Source organism: Artibeus jamaicensis, unplaced genomic scaffold, assembly GCF_021234435.1.
Source record: "Artibeus jamaicensis isolate MK-2021 breed Jamaican fruit bat unplaced genomic scaffold, CSHL_Jam_final contig_415, whole genome shotgun sequence".
In the NCBI taxonomy this organism is placed as follows: Eukaryota; Metazoa; Chordata; class Mammalia; order Chiroptera; family Phyllostomidae; genus Artibeus; species Artibeus jamaicensis.
The window spans coordinates 31,535,743-31,555,371 of record NW_026521823.1 but is presented as its reverse complement, the minus strand read 5'-3'; the positions used below and the strand labels follow the sequence as shown (position 1 = coordinate 31,555,371).

Here is a 19,629-nt window from a genome sequence, read left to right as displayed (position 1 = left end):
TGAATGGCAGGCTACTTCGGTCTCGGGACAAGGCCAGGCACCTAGCATAGATGCTTCAGTCAGCTGTGAGTGTGTACACATGAATCCAGTAAATGTAAAAATTAAGTTAAAATTTTAAAAAATCTTCAGTCTTATGTTCATATCATCAAATACTGCTCAAGTTAGCCAATCAAATTAGGGTTAACATGTGCTCAGCACACTAGTCATGCCTACCCCTCACAATCAGAACTCACTGAGATACGGAAATAAATCTCCTCCTTTGGGACACCCTCTCAGGATTTGTTCAGTTGTTGCCAGTGTCAAATTTGTGTAAGAAATACCAAAAGGTGTGGACATGAGCTGTCCTACGAAGTTATCCTTTTTCGTATGCTTTCGCTATAGGAGAGTAAAGGGAGGTTATATTTTTTTTCATTTTTTTAATACTCTTCGTTTTATCACAGAAGGAAATATTTTGGCAATTTCATGTCAGGCTTGTTCATTTTTCAGAGCTGTCTATGGTCTGGGAGAGAGAATCACATGGAAGCTGCTCTCAGGAGCTGAAGCACAGCCCCAGAAGTTATTTCACGTTCCACAGTTTAACACCCTCGAGTGGGCAGCATCGCAGGAACGGACAGAAAATGAGGTTCTGAGCACTCACAGTTACCGACTGGAGATCAGAGGAGAACATACGATGATCGGTGACTGGGAGCTGGTGACTGAGATCGGTGACTGCAGCCACCAACATTTCCGGTTGATGATCGTTGACTCTTTTTCCATTAGATAGAATAGACTGTGTTCTTTTTTCAATAAGATTTTATTTGCTTTGATTCTTATCTCCCACCCCTGACTATCATATACTAATATTAGCCTTGTCTTTCATTCTCTCTGATGTAATCTTGTCACATTTTATTGCCTTGGCACCGTGGCCACCATCCTGCTCCACACAGTTATCTTCTGCATCATGTAATGGACTCAATGCTGAACTCTCCAAATTCTAATCCAGGCAGAGCATTAATAGATTAATAATCATCAAACACTGCTACACACATTCCGTCCTCAGAATACAGAAGGCTTCCCTATTGCCAGAGAGCAAACCAAAGTGATTTCCTGGCATTTAAAGCTTTGTATGGAGGGTACTGCATTGCATCATTCATCAAATGCCAACAGGTGATTGTAGGTCCATCATATAAATCACTTTCCCAGTCTGTACAAATGCCAGTTTATAACCCAATTCTCCCTAGAAGCCCATTCCAGTCTAACTCCCCAGCAGTGATCCTCCCTTTATAATAGATTCATTCAGTGTCAAAACAAAACAAAACAAAATAAAATTTAAAAAAAACAACTGACCTAGGTAACACTTGGAGACCTTAGCAAGGCAAGCTTAAGAGGAATGGCCAACACCACCAGAATTCAGATTTACAAAAGGTGTATTAATCATCAAATTCCACGCAAGACTCTTGCCTTCAAACACATACACAAGCAGTTACATCTCTTCCCATCAGATGGTCTCAGGGTCTCAGAAGGTTGCAGATCTTTCAGTGACAATGGGTGCCCTTGAAAGGACACTTGAGCTGTAGTTCTGATGGGAACGTTCCTTCTACAGACACTTAACCGAGAATCCAGGGATAATGAATAACCCCCTTCTTGGACCTAACTTATCACATAGAAAAATCAGCCTTTTTTGGCTTTAATGAACCTCACCTCTGGTTCCATTTTGCCATTTCAGCTGCTAATATCTCAGCAAAATACTATTAATTCCTTCTCTAGCCCTTCTGTAATGTATATAATGAGGTTTTTCTTAGTCAGTGGAAGATCGTTAAAAAGCAGGGCTGCCAAAATCTTTATTCTGAATGAAGGTCCCACTTTAAATTAGTGTCTGTTCACTGTCCTTAGATTGCCCCTTAAGCATTTACTCACAGTTCTACCAAGGAGCACTTTCTCTGATTTGTCTAGAAACTAGAATTGCAACCTGATGCCCTTAATATTATTTTCTCTGCAATCGCTGTTAAGCGCTCAGAATGGTAACAGGGTGTTCTGAAAGAACCACGTCTGGTCTCAGTGTTGTTTGCAGTGTGGTTGGAATGCGCATTTTCTGCACCATCAACACGTGACTGTGTGTGGTTTCCGGGGTCACTGATACACAGATCGGTCCTCCGGCCAATGCACGAGCGCTCCACGCACAGCTGTCAAGTTTCCCGATGCATTTGTAATTACTGGACGGGACTACACAAGATGACTTTTTTAATTGAAGCACTGTCATTTGAAAGTAATCCTTCATTAGGCCTTGTAAAGCCAATGGCGTATTCAGTAGTTAATCAATGTGTGCTGTTTTACCCCGACGCCTACTTTCACTTCATAATAATGTATTGGTTGAATTCTCCTTGTTAGAAAATGCCACTGCAATTACTGCATTCATTTTCAAAGATATAGGACAACGATCAAGTTATGTTTATTAAACATTTCCTGTTTTATCGCTTGCATTAGGAGTCGTCCAGATGATGCAGGTTTCTCCATGAACAGTGAGTTAATGATTACCAAAAAGCAACCGGACTTTCAAATTTTTATTGCGATCTGGAATTCTTTTCACTTTTGACAAGGTAATTCATTTCCCTGACATCCCAATTTTTTAAAACTATCTTCAGAGAGGTAGAAATAACAGGAGATATTAAGGCATATTATACAATTTTTCTAAATTATGTAACAGTAAAATATTAAGTGACGCACATGAGATAATGTTAAATAGTCAGTAATTGTTATGTATGTGTTTGAGAATTTGGAATGAGAAGCAGGTGGTAGCAAACCATTCATTTACCAGATAAGGGAACTGGCTCAGAGATGAAATGGCTTGTATCAGTTCATGTAGCTCCTGCTGCATGTTCCCAGCTGATCCTGTAGCTTTGTGTGAAACATGAAAAAGTACATGCTGATCCATGCAAGAGCCACCAACTTACAGGGCAATGCCCCAGGTGGATGCAGCGCCCCCTTGTGCCTTGGCCAGGCACCTTCGGACAATGCTCCAGCTGCACAGCGTTGTACAGGGCAAAGTGTGTGAGGTGATAAATGGCAGAGTCTGAACTGAAACACAGGTTCCTGAGGAGAAGAAAGAGAAATGCTAGATCCAGATGAAGCAGACTTCACACATGAGTTCGATCTAATATTTAAATTACAGGTGTTTCCATTCTGGACTAGAGTAAAAGGTGGAAGCCTCCACAGTTCATTAAACAAAGCCATCAATTCTCACTAACAAAGCCTGACAAAAACAGTGTTACAAAACAGAAGCCATCACTGTGACAGAATACCACGCCCTCTACACGCCACCACCCTGCCCCCAAGTCCTCAACCCATAAATAAGGTGTGTTGAGATCTCCTAGCTCTCTAGGCTTCCAGGCAAATCTTCTTCCCATGGAGAAGATTCAGACGAATCTTCCCCCAGCACAAAATGACCCCACAGGGCTCACTGAGCATGTGCTCACCACCTGCAGGTGCAGACCTGCTCTCCCACTCTGGGGGCCTAGATCTGGAGGACCTGAGTCAGGAGGAAGCTGAGACACTGGGGGCCTTGCTCACAGACACTTAATCCTCAACAATGGCAGCATTGGTCAGATGTTACAAAGTGTGGGGAGTAAGGTTTGGCCATGGATGGTCAGCGGAGTAAGAGAATCATCCCATACCACGCATCACCTCTGCATTTTAAAGTCGCCCAACTCATCTGGCAACTGTGGCTCTAAACCACCGAAAACTTCGAGAATCGGGTCAGGTCCAAGCCCGCTCCATTCATACGTCACACTCCTGTGTCTCCCTTTCACAAACTGGCCATAGTTTTAGTTTAAAGTAAGAGTAATCAGTATCAAGGGGGAAATCTAAAATCAAATGAAAGAGAAGGCAAATATATGTGTGTGTATGTGTTAGTAACAAAGTTACTTGTAGTTAATGTAGTTAATTCATAACTGAATTGAGCATAACACGAAATAAATAACACACTGACAGCAAATATTCATTCCAGGGTGGATAAGGATGGCTAAATAAAAATTGATATCCTAATCAATGATGTCAACCACTTAACAGAGAAAAGCCACATAATCACACATCAATAAATGTAAAAAAAGCATTTGATAAAATGCCAGCATTGTAAGTTATTAAAATTCTAACCTAGAAATAAATGACTCTAATTAAACATGACAGACTATTTCTCAAAGACAAACAACAAGCATAATTCTAAATGGTGAAATGTTAAAGCCATTTCTTTTAAATCAAGAACAAAACAGTAATGCCTATTATCACTATTCAAAATTATTTTGAATAGTCTGATCAGGTGAATTAGAAAAAATGAAGTATCATGTGATTTTTATAACTAAAATTCCCCAAGAAGCTCAGGCCAAAAACTAAGAGGGTATGTGGAAGTTGCCTTTACAGATTTAAAAGCACTTAATAGAGAAGGTGGGCCCTTATATGAAAGAGTTCCCTAGATCTGGAAATAAAATAGAGAAACAGAGTATATCTCAGTTTGATAAACGCTTTCTGAAAATGAAATGGGCTTCCTTGAAAAGTGGTGAGTGCCCTGTCAGGGGTCTCATTTAAACAACTGGCCTGTGATGCCAGAGAAAGTAAAGGATGGGGTGACCTTGCAAGTTCCTGCCACCTTTAAGACTCATTGTTAAGTTTAATTTTAATGCTTCTTCAGTGACATAACGATTCCCTCAATCGTTGCTCAAATGTTGGTTGATACCAAGTTCACACATGGGTGGCTAACAAACTCATGAGCTCAAACAACATCTTTTTCTCATTGTCCATTTCCACAGCTCATTTGTCTTCACACTTGTACTTCAACCATCCCATTTATTAATATGGAAAACTGTACAGGTGAATCCAGCACAGAAAGATGGTCACCTTGCACTTGTGGCCATGGACAAATTCCATTTAGCAATATTTCTAACCTACAGGGGATGGGACTTCTATATAATATTCATAATGCAATGCCTTTAAAGGAAGGCTAAGTAACAAATACTCTAATTGGAGGACTGTAAGTCAAAGATAAGTTAAAATGAAGAAAAAATATTGAAAAGTCTTGAAAGCATTTTGTGATGTGAAGCAACTTAATGCCTCCCGAATGTTATGCTACAGTAAGTTATATGATTCTGCCAGATGCTTCTCTTTAGGAGAATTTTATTGTGCCAGAGAGAGTCATTTCTTTTAATGAGAATATTTTTGAATATTTGTTCTTGAAACCACTGCTTTCTTTGTTTCACATCTAATGAGAATAATTTCCTTTGATTCATAGGCATTTTTATCCTTCTGCTGGCTCAATCAAAATACCAATTAACTACATGCACACTATGAAACTAAAAGGGGGACCTTCCACTTGAGTTTCAGAAAATGTGCATCAGTTGCAGAAAGCATGCGATTGGAATCTCAGAGAATCCACAGGTGACAAATGACAAGCAGAGCCCGTGGTTAATGTCCCGGTTTTGTGTCATCTCAGGATGGCCAGCTAATGTAAAATTTGAACAGTGAAGAAAATGAAAACCACTCGAGAATGCATGTCTCGGTCATCATAAAATCTGAGCAATATTCAGATATCAATCTCAATGGAGAGCATGGAATGTTAGGCCCTGGTTCTCATAAAAACTTAACGTGAAATGTTTAGCCATGCAAACCATGTGAATAGAGAAAACAATGAATCTGTTGAGAGAGGGTATACATTTAGGAAAACACCATCACTTAAAATCTGAAAAAGGAAAACTGAGGAGGACTTTACCTCTAAGAGCAGTAAGTACACTAAATACAACACAAAACAGAAAAATAGAACCACTTCTCAAATAGGTCGTCATAGAGGCGATGTGTGGAATACCTAATACAAGGAACAAGTCACTGCTAGGGAAATCAATGCTTTAAATAGAATAATCACCCCAGGCAGAGAGACTCTTCACAGAGGTGAACCCGTGATTCCACAGGAAGCTTCTGAGCACTTCCCCTCTGGCTGAAACAGGAACTAAGCAATCAGCATATGATTAGGAACATCTGATCTTTCCCAGTATGATTAACCTGCCTGATGTGTGCTCCAATTTTATTAAATGTCACCAGATATTATAGAAAGCCATAGAGTTACACTATATTACAGAACACTGTTTTATGCAGTGTGATATTATTGCATTAAACCATCCCTGATTGTAAGACATGAGTCCATAAAAAATAAATAAGGTGTCTAGGTATCTTTTTCATCAAATCAAGGTGATTATATATAATCAGTTCCTGGTTCACAGTAAGTGCATGAAAATCCATCTGTATCAGTGATGATTCACAGTGTTATTGCTGCAGCAATATCCTGGCATCAACGACTTCAATGACTTCCTATTATTTAACACAAAATAAAAGCCAGTTTTAAAATCAGGAGAAAGAAAAATGCTATAAAAGTAAGCACACATATTTGTAGAGACAAATAGAGGTATATTCATAATGTAGATGAGTATATATTGGTAAAATAATAGAATGAAATAATAAATGTCAACTAATGCTTGACTTGAAAAACCTTCCATCTGCACGTGAAAACTAAACCTGGCAGAATATTAGGAATCTTATGTGACCCAAAATATGGGTCTTTAATATCATCTGTGGTCTTAAATCCAACACTGTATAACTAGGCTGACCTACACTAGAGAGAACAAAGTCAAGAGCTTTCATTTTCTTGCCTAAAAGAATCACGCCTTTGACCACTAAAAGTGGTGTCTGTGACTTCCTAGACATTGTAAATTTTACAGCAGTAGCCCCATCTGGCAGGCCGGTTGTACTGCTCAGTCCACTTGTACTTTCCCCTCATGTTCCCGCCTGCTTAGGAGCTCCAGCCAATCTGTATTTGGTAAGTCCTTTAAAGACATAAACTAGCCAGAGCAACAATTTTCAATCAGTGTGCACAAGAATTTCTAAAGCATGCAATACCTATTTAGCCAGGGGTACTGACCTCTTTTTCCTCAGATTGTCAAATTTGAAAAAAATGATAACAGCCAAGACAACCCAGCATGAATGAATCAAAATTGTATGTACATTTTTGTCAGGTTGGTAAATATATATATATATCTTTGGTGTGTTGCAGAATTTTAGTAATTGCTTTGTGTGTGCCATGAGAGAAAGAAGGGTGAAAGTCACTGAGCTAGGGTAATGATATCACAAGTGACCTATTTTGGAGAGAAGGAGTCCCAAGAGGAGCAGTGAAGGGGAGAAGCTATGGTAATAGTGGGACAGCAATATGGGAATAATGGGCATGACACGCTCTGTCACAGGCCAGGTGAGAGTCTACACAGACCAACATGAGAATGCCCAGGATAACTACACAAGACATGGAGGAAAACAGCCTCAAGAGATAAAAGTAGAATCGGAACAAGACTTGATTTCCAATTGCCTTCAGGGACTGAGAGAGACTGATTATTTATATATCTGAAAAATTCTTTTTGTACCCCTAATGTCATTGCCAACTACTGCCCCCATTCTCTGCAACCCTTTGTATCAAAATTACTTGAGACTAACACATAACCATTCCCTCCAATTCTCTTTCCCATTTCTCTATAAAACTCACTTAGATTGGGCCTTTGCCTCCCCAATTCTAACACAATGAATCCCATAAACTTCCCTGGTGACTTCCATTTGGTTGCCAAATCACTGGGGGACTTTAGTCCCCATCATGGATGACATACCAGTGGCATTGGACAGTTGCCCCTTTCTTCCCTCCCCCTTCATATGTTTGCTTTACTTGATCTCCCGGACTCTGTGCTTTCTGGGCTTTCCTCCTGCTTCACTGGCCATTCCTTCTCAGCCTCCTTCACTGATTCCCATCTTCCTCTGCTGTTCCTGGAGATCACAGGGCCAGGGCTCAGGCCTCTTCTTTTCTCTCTCTAGACTCAGTTTTGGTGATCTCATCCAGTCTCATAGCTTTAAACAGTCAGTGAGCCAAGGACTCCCAGTTACATGTCTCCAGTCTAGACCTCTCTCCTGAATTCCAGACATGTCCAGACTACATTAAAAACGACAGCACAGTGAAATTCCTAACACATAGGCCTATGTCAATTTATTGCTCACACACTTCTGATTGCTTTCCACTTCAAAGTAAAAGCAACATTCATAAAAGGTCCCACAAGGCCCTGTAGGATCTGACCCCTTCTACTTTTCCCGGGTTCTCTCTTAATACTCTCCTCTCTCTCACTCCACCCCAGCTATGCTTGCTTTCTTATTATTCTTCAAATACATCAAGTACATTCTTTATTTAGAGCCTTTTTCTTTCTATTTGCTCTACCAAAAAGTCTCTTCCCCAGATGTCCCCATGGCTAACTTCTTTTTAGAATCTTTGTACAAATGTCAGCTTCTCGATCAAGTTTCCTTCAGCAGATCTACTTAAAATAAAACCCACCCTCTGCCTAGATCTCTCTAACCCGACCTGCTGTGCTTTACTTTTTTTTTCCTTCTCCACAGATAAAGTTGGCACATATCACACAGTGTACCGTACAAATGGCTTATTCATCATGGCAATGCAATAAGCCAAATTTTCGGGAAGCGATTCCAGGAACTCTGTGACTAAAGATTGAGAGCCTAGTCCCTACTTCCAACTCAAGGGGCTGTGACTGAATTCAGTCCTATGGAAACCCACAGGCCCAGTGGATTCTTCTCCTAAAAAATAGAGCCTGAAACTCCCCGAGGCTTCCACCTGCCAGGTGCCTGGCTTTCCTAGACGACAACTTTAAACCACTGCCTGGATTATCTGGGTGCTCACGTGATCCCTCTGGCAGCCAGCAAAGCTGTTCACATGCTCTCACAGTGAGAGGGAAGAGCAATGTGGGAGGACATCCTTCCCCTGGAACACAGACCCAGTTTATGTCCCCCAGTAACCCCTACCAGACTGTGGGAGATTTGGGGGACCCATGCTTCTCTGGCTCACCTTGACTCACAATGTGTCTCATCATGGCCTATTCTTTATCCCACACTATGTGAAGATATAGAACGTGGCCCCAGTTCCCCACACAGGAATTATGTTCATCGTTCATTTCCTTTTTTGTCACTGGAATGTAAGCTCCACCAGGTAGGTTACTTTGCTGTATTCTAAGTGACAGACCAGTGCCTAGTACGTAGTAGAGACTCAATGAATATTTTGTTAAAGAATCAAAGATGACTCAAGATTTTTTTGGTTACCAGTGTAATGATATTGTCATTAAATAAAATAGACACTAAACAAGGAAAATGTTGAAGAAGAAATAGTGGCCTAACACTTTCTGACAGTTTTTATATTCCTTAGAATCAGTGCCTTCTGAGAAATATTGCAATGGCTTATGCCTCTCAGATAAAACTACCTGAAGTTATTGAGCTAAAATTCTTAGTGATCTGATTGACAAAAAAGCCATATCTTCCCCGCATATAATAGTTAACTATGGCTGCATAACAAAATGCCCCATCATTTAGGGGCTGAAAACAACAAATATTTATTATCATACAGTCTCTGCTGTTCAGTATTCTGACAACAACTTAGCTTAGCAGTCTCAACTGCGACTCCTCCAGAACGCTGCGATCTAGTGGTCCTCCAGGTTTGTAGTATCTCAAAGCTCCAAATGGGAGTAAACATCTGCCTCCCAATTCAGCCATATTGCTAGTAGTGATCTCAGAAAATCTGCCTCCATGCTCACTGTTCCGAGCCTTCCCTATTTTCTCATTCTCTGCCTGCCTTTGAGTCTGCCAAACTCAGGCAGCAATGCCTGAGTCCCTTGCAAGCTCTAAAGAAACAGCCTTTGTTTGTCCCCATTGGGTGTCTTCATCTCTTTCCACACTCAGACATGGAAGTTGCCTTCCCCCAACCCAAGTGATATGAGAGATGAGAGAACAACCAAGGTCGAAACCACAGTCTTTTTAAGCCAGGTCTCAGAAGTGACAGCCCATCTCTTCTGCCATTCTCTTTTATTTAATAACTAAGTCAGTAAGTCCAGCCCACACTCAATCGATGGACATTACACAAGGGTGTGAATACCAGAGTTGGGATCTCTAGAGGCCACGTTCGAGCCTGCCTCCTCGAAGTCCTACCTAACTCTATGAGGCGTGCTAGATGCAAGTTTATTTTGGATTTAAGGATACGTTTTGATCGAGATTCCTTGAAAAAGACTACCCTTTAGACTAGTTCTGTTTTTCTACATATTGGAACTTAACACTGTTGAAATGAATGCTACATCACAGAACATAACCGAATGATACTCGTGAATATTCATAGGCACATTTGGGTGTTTGGCTTGGTGACATCTCAGCAGAACTATGCTATGTGACCATAAGCACCATCTGCCTAAGATTAGTGTTCTGAGGCTGCCACAGCTCCCGGCTTCTGAGAACTGGGCCAACATACAGGGCCCAGGAGCTCAACTTATTACTCATTGGCATCCGGAGTGTTAAAAGTGACTCTGAATGCAAACGGCATGGGTTATCCTGTTCACTATTGTCCTGAAAGTTCTCTCCAAGCTCCATATTGGCTTACCCCCTACACTTCACTCACTTTCTCTCCTTCTGCTTTTTATATGCATTTGTATTTTTAATTGCTATGCTAATGTAATGGCTTTATAAACCCATATGTATAAAGTGTTGGCAATAAAGCCTATCACATCACTTTTGTGGTTGACCGAGTCATTCATTCATTCTTATTTAACAAAGGCTATGGAATATACAGTGGAGAGTTACTATGTACAGCTTGTGACATAAAATTAAATAAACACTGATTACAAATAAAAACAACTGCCATACATGGTATAAAGGAAAATTGCACAGTGATATGCTAACATTAAAAGTGAGGGGAGCCCTGACTGGGTGGCTCAGTTGGTTGGAGTGTCGTCCTGGTCACCCAAAAGTTGTGGGTTCAATCCCCAGTCAGGGTACATATGGAAGGCAACTGATAAATTGTTTCTCCCTCTCTTCCCCTCCTTTTCTTTGTATCAAAAATCAATAAACATATCCTCAGGTGAGGATTTTTTTTTAAGTGAGTGGAACCGCGAAAGAAGTATTCTGGAAAACCAGAGAAGACATTCTTCTTCTGATAGAGTCAGGAGCTGAGATAAAAAAAAAATGTAAAGATCAGAAGGCAGGAGGATTAGCAAGTGTGAAGCCCCCAAAGTAAGAAGCGGCATCAGAATTAAAGGGAAAGAGAACGCCAGGGGCTGGCATGCTCTACACAGACAGGGGGACATGAAACAAGACGCGCCTGGAGAGTGAGGCTGAGAACAGACCCCCAGAGCTTACGCTCCTTAGCACATAATGACAGAGATTACTTAAGAGTAATTGCATTAGTCAGAAACAGTAATTAAACATGGGTCTCATTAAACATTATTCAGATGTGATAATTAAATATAGTCAGATAGTGTAATTAAACATAAGCTGAGTATAGCAATTCAAATAGTATTACACCAGAAAGGTCAATTTGGTTGGATAATTGGCTCAACATTTTCAACTCTGGAATCAATTATCTGATTTCACTGGTTTTATTAGTGAAATCTCGGAAATGAAAAGATCTTTGTAAAAAAGAGATACATGCCTTTTCTCAAAAGTATATTTCTAAAAATATATAGTAAATCACTTAAAGATTGAGAATATATGCACCCCTATGTTTATTGCATCATTATTTATAGTGGCCAAGATTTGGAAGCAGCACAAGTGACCATGAGTAAGATGAGTGGATAAAAAAACTATGGGATACTTGTACAATGGAACACTACTCAGCCATAAAGAACTGGGGATCTTACCTTTTGCTACAGAATAGATGGGCCTGGACAGTATTACGCTAAGTGAAATAGTCAGTCAGAGAAAGACAAGTACCATATGTGGACTCTAATGATCAAAATAAGCTAACAAACAAAGTAGAAACAGTCTCATGGATACATAGAACAGACCAATTGCTGTGGGGGGGGGGTTGGGGTGAGTGGGAAGGGTAAAGAGATTATGCAAATAAAAAAAAGACTCATGGATACAGACAGCAGCATGGTGATTGCCAGAGGGAAGGCGGTGGGCAAGGCAGAGGAGGGCAAAGGGGAATAAATGGTGATACAAGGAGACTTGACTTGGGGTGGTGAACACAAAACACAATATACAGATAATATACTGTTGAATTGTATACCTGACCTATATAATTTTATTACCTAATATCACCCCAATACATTCAATAAAAATTAACTAAAAAAAGACAGAACAAGAAATATGCTATAGGTAAGATCATCACACCATTGTTTCATTCCTATCTACTGGCAGAATTCAGCTGAATTTTATCAATATTACCTACTCTGTAGAATGTCTACCCTTTACAAAGAATTTAAGAAAAACACGAGGTGGTTTAACCTCGTGATAGGTGGGAAACTAAATCAAGCTTTACTTTCAAATGTGATCTTTTTCCACCTCTTTCTATTGGCTCACTCTATAGCACCCCATCATCTACTTAAACACATATTGATCATTTAAATGTTAAAAATATTTTGTAAAGACATAAATAAGACAATAGTAGGTATCATAATGTTGCTTTCTAAAACATAAGAACAATGCCTTCCTCAGTTTCATAAACAGCTTATTTAAAAACATCCAATGTAGGCATAGCCTATATTGTTATTTCTTTTTATATATAATACACTTTAAATTATGCTCTCATATACATATTTAGATTATATTCAAAAGGAACCATATTTTCTACCAATATGCATAACTTAACCTTTCCATAAACTTTGCAAATAATCTGTGACCTTTGATTTGTTGCTGCAAAATACTTTTTTCCAAGTTTATCCCAACATTACCACTTGGTTTTTGACAGCATTTTTAGATTTACAGAAAGGTTGAGCAGAAAGTATAGAGTTTGCATACACTCCCTCATCCCCCACCACCAGAAAAGTTTTATCTAATATTAATATCTCACATAAGTGTGATACACTTGTTGCAATTAATGAGTCATTACTGATACATTATTAATGCCCATAGTTTACATTAGGCTTAATTTTTATTTTGTAAATTTGACACACATGTACTTTCAGCCAAATGATCGACATATTTATTAGGTACTTCAAATTCAAAATGTCCAAACCTAAGTTTAACATCTACGAGCTCATTTCTCTACCAAAGTGTCTAAATCTTCCTTCGATTTCCCTAATGTAGGGTTTCTCAACCTTGAAGATACAGATCGGATAATTCTCTGTTGTGAGTTCTGTTGCGTGAGTGGTAGGACATTGAGCAGCATCCTTGGCCTCTACCATTAGATGCCAATAGAACTGTCTACCCAGGCCAAGCTGTGGCACCCCAGAATATCTCCAAACCTTGTCAAATGTCCCTGGGGAGAAACAATCACCTCCAGTGGAGATTCAGTAGCCTACTCCTTTCCTTTCAGGTTAATAATACCACCAGCATCTATCTACTTTTGGAAGAAACTTTCCATGTCACCCTGGATTCCTCCCTTGCCTTTGCTCCTTACATCTCCCAATTTACAAGAGATGACTTTTCACCCCGGAGACTTTCCCTACACAAACCTTTATTATTTCTTATCAGTTACAGTAGTCCACTAACTTGTCTCTCTCTTGCCCCTTTAATCTACTTTCCCCAGCCAGTGTTACCTTTTGAAAATGCAAATTTGACACTATTATGGCTTTAATATATTCAGTGATTTCCCAGTATATGCAGTGAGAAGAGTACAGGGATATTATACATATGCTATTTTACATACATATACATACATATAGTGTGTTTATATATACACATTCTTCCGTTTATTTTTCATTCTATTTTATGAGGCTAGAAGGCTCTTCTTCCCATTTCCTAGTGAAGAAACTGGAAGACATAAAGGTTAAGCAACTTTTCCATGACCCACAGCCAGTGAGCAGTGAAGCCCAGGTTTGTTCCCACCACTGAATTCTTTATTGCTAAATTGTATTTGGATCCCTTATTGTTTGGCTTTTATATTACACTTTGTATTATTTTATTCCTAGAAGATTATGGGTACTCAATAAATAAACACATTATATCATTATGGCAGGAATGACAAACACTATGCATTATTTTTAGATTATCCAAACAATTATTCACAAAGAAAGGAGAACTTCATTTTGCTTTGGATCACCACGCAGATCAGTCACGGGTAGGAAAGTCAAGGATGTGTTAGCATAGTTTGTAGATTCATCTGCGTCTTTAGCAAAGAACTCATGTGTTTCATTGCATGAAATTTCTCTGCTATCCGTATTTTTGTTGTTTTAAGTATTTTTCCAAGACCTTTCATTTACCTCTTTATAACAATGTCTTTGAAGAAAATCCCATTCCTGTCCAACACATACTTCTCCCACTCTGGCATATTTCATGACCATTAGGGAGGATTAAGCTGTAGTCTATATCACATACCCATTCTTACTAGCAAATCTATACCTCAGTGATCATTGTTTCCATTCCCATGACGAATTACACTCTTTAATGGTATTTTTGGTGAATTGTTACTTGCCATTTAACTGTAGGTGATACTCCCATGTGTCGACAATAAAGCTGTTCCAGAAAATTACATACACACCAACAGATAGCACACGCATCTAAGACGATAATGGGACATCAAATTCAGCTGCCGATGGGAGTGCCCTAATTAGTCCCCATTGCCTCAGTTACTGCTATTTAGGGGAAAAGACCACAAAAGATCACACTGCCTTTCAAACTTGTTAGCAAAAGCAGTGAGAGGTAAGAAAGCACAGTGAATTTTGAAGGAGCAGAAACAAGGATCTGAACAACTGAAACGACAATCTCCAAAAGGCTTTCCAGGTGCATAGAGATCGTCCCAGTTACGGTTTGTTATGTATCTGGGGACCTGGTAAATAATAAGTGGCTCTGATGTTCAGCTAACAGAACACATATATATTCCTTAACCTCAAAAGAGAGATCCTTCTGGCAGCTAAATGCCGGGAAACATTCTCTCCCGACAAACTAACGGGTATCTCAATCAGACAGTTAACTCTAATTTTTTTTTTTTAATTTTATTGTTCACTAACAAACATTATACAAAGGTTGTTACTAAAGTCACACATGCTGAAATGCTTATTTATTGTTTCATTTGAGAACCCATCTTTGTGATCTCCTCCTCAATACTGTATATCCTACTAGTGATATAGAGCAAAACCAATAAATGTCTTCTACTCAGCAAAGTACATGGAGTCTGCCTAGAACAAATATTGCTTTTTCTTTACCAATATTTTAAACATCTTTTGTGCTATGTACTTTTTATTACATAATTGTTCAACTAATTTTTGTTATACAATGAATATATTAAAATGAAAATCCCATTCAAAATATATTAATCTTGTTACACCTACAGTTTCACTAAGCATAACTTATACACAGTTCCATGAATTTGCAGACTGGTCTAAATTGAAGGGTCTAGATTATTCATAAATTTTAAAATGTGCCTTTATAGCCCTGCTTGGTGTGGCTTAGTGGATTGAGTGTCAGCCTGCAAACCAAAGGGTCGCTGGTTCGATTCCCAGTCAGGACACATGCCTGGGTTGCAGGCCAGGTCCCCAGTAAGGCACACACAAGGGGCAATCACATGTTGATGTTTCTTTTCCTTTCTCCCTCCCATCACCTCTATCTAAAATAAATAAATAAAATCTTTAAAAATATATATTTTTAAAGTGCTTATATACGTTTCTAAGAATTTGCCTAGAAAATAAGATACTGTAAACATCTCTTGTGAACAATTTTTGGTGAATTAATTTTATAATGATCTTAATTTTAATCTATATGTAAGAACTGGCACTTAGTCGATCACATTTTCTTTGGCATCTGATCCATGCAGAAGAGCCTTCATTCAGGTGTTAGTCTTTGAATAAGTGTATACATATAAGTACTTTGAAATAAACAAAAACCAAAGAGACAAATTGACTGTTATCAGCTGAATTTAAAGTCCACAGTAGGAGAGAAATGTGTAAAGAAATCACTGTAATACTATATTACAGATACAATTATAGGCCTATAAGCACTGCTTTGAGACTGTAATAAAGGAAGCAGTCGATTCTCTCTCTGTGAGTATATATAAAGGGAAAGACTGTCAAAATCATGCCAAGACCCAACTGGGTTTAAGCCTCAATAATAGTGTACAATAAAAGCATACAATAAGCAATAAAAAAATAAAGAGAAAATAAATAATGAAAATGTGCAAGGCCCAACTTTGTGCTAAGTTCATCACATGAAATCTAATTTGCAATAATATTTTGTTTCCAAAACATGTTGTGCTTGAAAAAGTAGAAAATATAAACAAATGAAAGAAACAATAAAATACTCATAGTTCAGCTAACCAGAGACACTGATCCAAAATATATACATATAGATTTTAATAGTTTATAAATAAATATACAATATATTTAATAGTTTATATAAATATGTTCTGTCTAGTGACTGAGTTTTGTGATTGATACATTATAAATATCTATAATAAACAAAGATAATTTTGCAAAAAAATAATTTTAATAGCAGAATATTATTTCATTATTATTTACTTAACCAAATGTTCTATTATTAACTAAATCTTAATATAAAAATATTTACAAATTCCATTTGTTTTTTAATTAGATCAGTTCACTGAAGATGTTCATACAAGTATCTTTAAGCACATACCTATGTCATCAAAGGTAAAAATTTTGTGTCCAAGCTCACATAATTACTAGAAATAGAATAGGGGAAGGAGATGAAAAAAGGAAGGGAAGAGTTTTCAACACCGTCCTGGGAAAGGATGCTTGAGAAATATGAACAGTACTGGGCAGAAACACTCTTTCAGTCGGCCAGCAAAACTCTACCAGACTGATGGACCTAACACTTGTAGCAGCATTTCCTGCATAATGGTATAGGAATAATCTTGATATGCTTATTAGGAGACACTGAAGGCCAGACCTCCTCCATCAGAATCCCTAGTGTAAGAGTAAGGAAGCTGTTATCTTTGTAGTTCCCAAGTTCTCAAAGAAAGTTTGAGAACCAGGGTCCTAACAAACATCCAAATCACTTTGACTCATTATTCAACAAACAACCTTCTCTGTAACTTCATCTTCTGAGAAGACAATGCCTACCTGTCACCAGGCAAGTATGCCATAAAAAAAAACATGATTATAATTCCATAATTAATATATATATTTTTATAAATCAGTTTCTGCTAAATCTAACACCCATCTGATTGAGTCTGGGGAAACTAATAAAGTTGTGTGCTTAAACATGCACATTAAAAAAAAGAAAGAAATCTCAGACAGTAAAATATCCAAATTCAATCATCCTCAGAGACTCTTGCCCACACCATCTGCATTGGAGTAATATATACATTGACAAGTTTTTATACTTGATAGTTTAAAACACATAGAAATGGTTTTATAAATCGAAGGGCCCAAAGTACATATTTTGTTAAACTCAGGGTCTCGGCAAAGATATCAGAAATACGGTTGAGAAGGATGATACTGATAAGTCGATGTGAATGTTGGATTTATATACCACTACCAAAGCAGCTTCCCCAGTATGTTTCCATTCAGAATATAAGAAAACTATATGTACCATTTAATTTTTTAAAAAAAAGGGGTGTCTAGAATTTGGAAAACTAAATCACTCCAGACATTTTTGCAGAAGTTTTAAAGCCACATGCATTCTTCTGGGTATTTATATTTACATCGTGGTATGCTAAAATTCACAACTGTTAGATAAAATTCTTTTATAACCTTTATATATTAAGGCAGTCAGCAAACTAATAATGCACTCTCATAAAACTCTTGCCAGTGTAAATCACTACTGAGAACTCAGCTTGACATTTGAATTACTTGAATTTATATCAATGACTTACTGAATATTTAACAGTGTTAGAAATATACTCAACATTAATAATGGCTTTGAAGAGAAAGCCTTTGCTGACAACTGCTGGATAAAAGGCACCAACTTAAATGGAAGCTTTTCTCAACTTCATCATGAAGTTTTATAATTTTACTAAAATTAAGGACATTTTTTCCCAATACAGCCAAAATGGCCTTCAACCTTCTATGTTAAAAAGCTTATAAGAATATTCATTGTTCTACTTGCTTTCCCTGGAGTCTAATAGGAAGTATTCAGAGATAACTAGGAACAAGGATCAGATTTCACTTTTGGGGTAAGTTAAAATTGCTTTCTTGGTGTTAATTAAGTGAAGGTTGAAAATCAAGCACCTTTGGTGCATTTGATAATTTATGGGCAATTTTCATTTTCTTTCACAGTGCATGCTGGAAAAGACTGAACTGCACTTGAGAGGGCACTGGCGTGGGGCATCTGCAGCCTCGCTCACAGGTGCCACCACCCAGGTGAACAGGTGGTCTCCGTGGCTGCTGACCAGCACGGATTTGACCTGCGGTAGAGAGAACGATGTCTGTGATCACAAACATAAGTCCTGGCTACAGTCACAGAGCAGCGTGCAGCATAATGCAGAGTAAACAGCTAACCCTGAGGATTGACAAACTGGTAGCTATTGATCTCTAAGCAACACCAGGAAGGGACCATAGTAGTTTAGTAATAGCAGCAATGGCTCAGCAGCTACGATAGACTGGACACTGAGCTGAATAAGAACGAGTTGTATGTTCACTAGGACCTGGGTCATAGTCCCTGTTAGTGTCCCATTGTAAAGACATGGAACCAATCTCAGCTGTGTACTGGGACCTGTGCAATCATCAAGGGCAGTACAAAAGAGATGTCACCTAAGTGACCTTACTTCAGAGATACTGCATTGCATGGAAAGTCAAGTTTCATGATGGTGGGAACCTGATAGATGAATGAACTTATTTTAATAGCTGTGTGGAAAAATTAATGGTGGCAAATACATCTGAATGTATCTGGTGCCGTGGTAAGACAGCATGAGGTTAACAGTGATTATTTCTGGACTCCAGGGAAACAGAGAATTTTTCTGTTACCTTGTTGACATTTTGTACTTTTTCACAATAGACATATTTATAAAATAAAATAACAAAAATAACTGGAAATTTAAGATGCCACCTGACCCACTTCCTACCTCCAGAAAAAAAATCACACATACCAAGAAATGAAATTGACTTTCTCATTGTTTAATACATAGCAGCACAGACAGTGCTCATATTTTCCTTTAGTTTTTTTATGGTGTTTAATTTGCTTCATCATTACAAATGAAAAAGAAACAGAAACAAAAATAAAACTACCTTAACGCAGCTGCGGACAGTATTATGGGAAGAAAAATCATACTCCTCTTGTACTGAATCTTCCTGCTCAGCACACAGCACGTGTGATCCTGTGTCTAGGGTCACACCAGACATAAAATCAATTTGTAATAAATGTTGTATAAATGAGTGAAAAGGCTAAAGGAAAGCATCCTAGGATCAAGACAGCACCGGGCACACTAAGGTGCTTTTGCACACTGGTGTGCGATCTCACCGAGAAGTTCAAAGGAAAGAGGAAAACCACTGATTCAATCAAAATTTAAGGAGAGCCTCGCAGAGAAGGTCCCTCGAGTGGGAGAGTTTCCACGGCGGGTGAGGCCCTTGCAGACCTCACCGTGAACACTGTAGCCTGGGAGCAGTATGGCAGGCCCTGGTTAGTGAACTCAAATGTGTCTGAGTGCATACCTCTTTGGTGTATTGGGTTTTTGTTGGTTTTTTTTATGTATTATTTTTTAAATAT

General features: G+C 38.5%; 1 protein-coding gene and 1 pseudogene across 1 annotated transcript in view; one reads left to right on the top strand and one right to left on the bottom strand.

The window, feature by feature from the left end:
• GPC5 (glypican 5) overlaps positions 1-19,629 on the bottom strand; it is a 1,180,543-nt gene that overhangs the window by 974,417 nt on the left and 186,497 nt on the right. The window lies entirely within an intron of this gene.
• Positions 1-19,629, top strand: part of LOC119039662 (ATP synthase subunit alpha, mitochondrial-like) — a 33,326-nt pseudogene that overhangs the window by 12,024 nt on the left and 1,673 nt on the right.